Raw genomic sequence first — 3845 nt, 5'->3', positions numbered from 1 at the left:
GTACTGCGTGATGGGCCTGGTGATGTAATGATGGATACTTTATTCACATCTGCCTGAACAGAAGGCGTTGACAGTCTGGTAGGAACTCTGACATTGAGAGAGTTTCCATACAGAACACTAAGTGCCTTTGGTATGTATAAGGAAGATGGAAGTGTTTTCAGGCTAGAGCAATTAGAATTGCCTTGAGGGAAGGAGGTCTGGAAAGAATAAGGTGTACGTGAAGAGGGTCCTCTAAGTGGAGGGAGAGGTCTATGCAAATTCATGAGGACATAGAACATCATCATACAGTTTGTTGTGGCTGGAAGTACAGGAAGTGCAGGGAGTAGAGGAAGGGAGTGGCCTGATCACGGTGGGTCCTCTGGGCCAGCCCAAGTTGGGGTTTCATGATGAGGGGGAAAATACCTCAGCAAAGAAATGACTTGGTAGCAACCATCTTTTAGACAGGCTCCTTGGGCAGCATCATGCAAGATGGGTTGGAAGTGGTTGAGAGGGTGATTCCAGAGAAAAGTCTGCTTAAACAGTCTAGACACAGACCAATGCATGTCTGAATAAGACATTCCGGGTGAGAAAATTCACAGACTCCAGAGACTATTACAAAACAATAGAATTTAATGACTGATTGGATGGTGGTGGGAAGGATGAGGGAAATATAAGATAATACTCAAACTTCTGGGTAGGGTAATTAGGATCAGAGTAGCCTACTACCTCAAGTTAGAAATTGGTCCTGGCAATCACTCCTTACTGCATCTCTACTACAGTTGCCAAGGAAGTAGTGGTGACAAAATTGTTACTATTGGAACCAGTACTGGGGCTGGAGCATGTAGATAAGGGTCTAGCTCCTCTTCCTCGGAGTCTCAATATTGGAACATCCTATCTAGATGTGAGATAGAGGGGGAAAGCTGGCCAAGTCAACTTGCCTGTCCAACCACATTCACAAATGAGATGGAAGAGCAAGGAGTGTAGGATACACAGAATTTAGTTTACACTAATCTCATGCCACCAGTCAATGTGCTTCAGTCTATGTTTTGGATTAGGACCAATCTGTTTTGTAACTTTTCCACTTTGAGTGGGGTGGATGGAAAAGTAGGAGGCAAATGAAAAAAGGAGCAAGAATTTTCTTGTCTATATTCTGGAGAAGAAATAGAGGAGAAACAGGCTTGAGATGGGGAGATGATAATTGTTCTCATATATATTTTTTAGAGATTTTATTTATTTATCTGACAGAGGGAGAGAGAGAGAGAGGGAGAGAGAGTACAAGCAGGAGGAGCAGCAGGCAGAGAGAGAGAGAGAAGCAGGCTCCCAGCTGAGCAGGGAGCCTGATGCAGGGTTCAGTTCCAGGACCCAGGGACTATGACCCGAGCTGAAGGCAAATGCTCAGCTGACTGAGCCACCCAGGTACCCTAATCATTTCATTTTTGACATGCAGAGTCTGAGATGATGGTAGAACATCCATTACAAAGTTGAGAATAGGATTCTAGAGTTTGGGAGGAAGGTCTGGGCTAGAAAAATGGGTTATGGTATTATCGGAAAACAAGTGATAGTTGAAATCTTGTCTGTGGTTGACAAGAGAGGATGAAGAACAAACACCAGGAGCATGAAATTTAAGGCACAGGTGAGGAAGTCTGCTTGAGAAGCTGAGTGCTGAGAAATTGACAGGTAGGAGAAAAACCTCAAGAGTGTGAGGTCTAGGAAGCTACAGGAAGAAAGTCCTCAAGAAGAGCTGTCAGTAGGGTGTAAAGACAGGAAAGGAGCACTAGGAGAATGCCCTGGAACAGCTATGAAGAAAAGGTGGAAAGAGTAGGAAGGCATTTTCAAGCTGCCATGAGAGCACACCTAAAAATGGAACCCCATCAATCATGCCAGTTCCTATGAAAACACCGCTTCAGCAACAGTCAACTATCAGATTGCTAGGATTGGGGATTTGCTGGGTGACTGTGGTGGGAGGACAAAAGGACCATGAGCCAAAAGTGTTGGGTTCCCATTCAAAAAGAAAGGAAGACATTTCAGGTGGGATGGGGAGACCCTAACAGGCCACAGAGTTCAAGAGACTTCCATGGGGTCTCTGTGCATTAAGAGAGTGGTGCAAAGGCAGGAAGATGAGGAGGCAGTGGTTTATAGACTGAAATGTTGGGGTTTAAAGTTTCAGATGCAAAACTGCTCCTCGGGATAACAAGGGCCACCGTAGTCATGGGAGTCGATTGTAGAAGGGGGAGGGAGTTGGAGTTTATTGTCTTTGAGGCTTGGGACTAAGAGGTTAGGGTTTAGAGGTGCTGCTCATGTGGAAACTGAATTCATTTAAGATGATAGCAGATCTAAAGTGGAGAGGAAGACAACGAGTATCAAAGTATTCAATGAATGCAGAAGCGTGATGCTCACTTTGGTGGATTATTGAGTAGAAGGAGGAATAACAAAATGGCTGGATCTTAAGAAAAAGGGATTTGGTATGGGAGGAAAAGAAACATCTTGAGAGCATTATTAGAGACTTAAAAGAATGCTGATACTACCTTTGGTGTCCCTGTAAGGGGATGAACACCCTCCATGAAAAGGGGAATGAATATCTTCAGGGAAGAGACAGGATTCAAACAGTCAAGGAAGTAGAGAGAACATTACAGAAGGAGGGTGTCATCCAGGAGGCGCCTTATATTGCGTATGTGTTTTCTGTTTCACCGACTTTTTTTTTTCTATTATTATTAATATACTGTTTAAATTATTATGGCTCTAGAATAAAATTTAATTTCTGGTGTTTGAAGTCTAACTTTGTTGCCCTTTTTTTCCCTTCCAAGTTTCTTAGTTATTTTCACTTAATAAAATTATGTCACTGTTATTCAAACATTTTGAATAAATGTATATGGTGGACCTTTGATCAACCCAAGTTTGAATGGCACAGGTCAACTTACGTTTGGATTTTTTCTTCTTTTCCTGTGAAAAGCTTTATTGTTTTCACTGGATTGATGGCTTGGGAGAGGCCAAGGTGGTTAAAAAGCTGCCTGCAGGGGGAGCCTCAGGCAGAAGCCCTGGCATTGAGGGGGATGCCAGGGGGCCCCTCAAAGCCTGCTAGGCTCCTGAGGCTCCTGGGTGTGCTTGAGGGTGAGCCTTTCCAAGAGATACTCATCCAGCCCAGCCTGGGGACCAAGTCTATGGAGTTTACCAGGTGGTCACCATCTTCTTGATGACTTGCGCCTGCTCACCCAGGCAGTTCTCCAGGAAGCTACAGAGATGAGGGTCTCTGTGAGTGGAACCCAGGACATGCAGATCCAAGAGGGCCTGCTTCAGGCTCTTCCCCAGGACGATGTGGATTCCATGGAATCCACGGCTTTATCCCATTCATTTTGGAACAGCTTCTGCATGTCCTGGAAAAGGGCGCAGCCCTGGGCTGGTTTTGCATATTCAAAGGATGCTGCCTGTCCTCATTTTTTCTCCTCTGCCAACTCTCAGAAGAAGTGGTCCACGCCCTCCAGAGCCAGATCTTCATGGTCAAAATAGAAACCCAGGGAGAGAAATGCGTAGGAGGCCTGCAGATGCACGTTGACCAAGCGGCTGATGGCAGCTTCCACCTCAGTGGAATAATTCTGATGCATCTGGGAGCTCATGGTTGCTCAGCAATAAGGAGCTAAGTTCAGAAGGTGGTATTTACTGGTTCCAGAGGCAGAGGATGGCTGAGAAGATGCCTCTAAAGGTCATGACTGGAAAAGAGGTTGGAGGGTGGTTGGAGGCTGAAAGAAGGGGTGTCCCTGGGTCTGTTCTGTCCAAGCACTTTCGAAGCAATGGACAGGTCTGGAGGATCATCAGAACCACTGCCTCTACAAGGATTTTTTAACAGTGTAGTGCTGTAAATGTAGTTTCTC

The 3845-nt window shown here is 45.2% G+C and overlaps 1 pseudogene; it reads right to left on the bottom strand.

Annotated features, from left to right (window-relative positions):
• Positions 1-3044: 3044 nt before the first annotated feature.
• On the bottom strand, positions 3045-3590 carry LOC116584112 (annotated as a pseudogene).
• Positions 3591-3845: the final 255 nt, after the last annotated feature.

Source organism: Mustela erminea, chromosome 2, assembly GCF_009829155.1.
Source record: "Mustela erminea isolate mMusErm1 chromosome 2, mMusErm1.Pri, whole genome shotgun sequence".
Lineage (NCBI taxonomy): Eukaryota > Metazoa > Chordata > Mammalia > Carnivora > Mustelidae > Mustela > Mustela erminea.
Note: the sequence above shows the minus strand (reverse complement) of the source record. Positions and strands in the feature narration are given on the sequence as shown.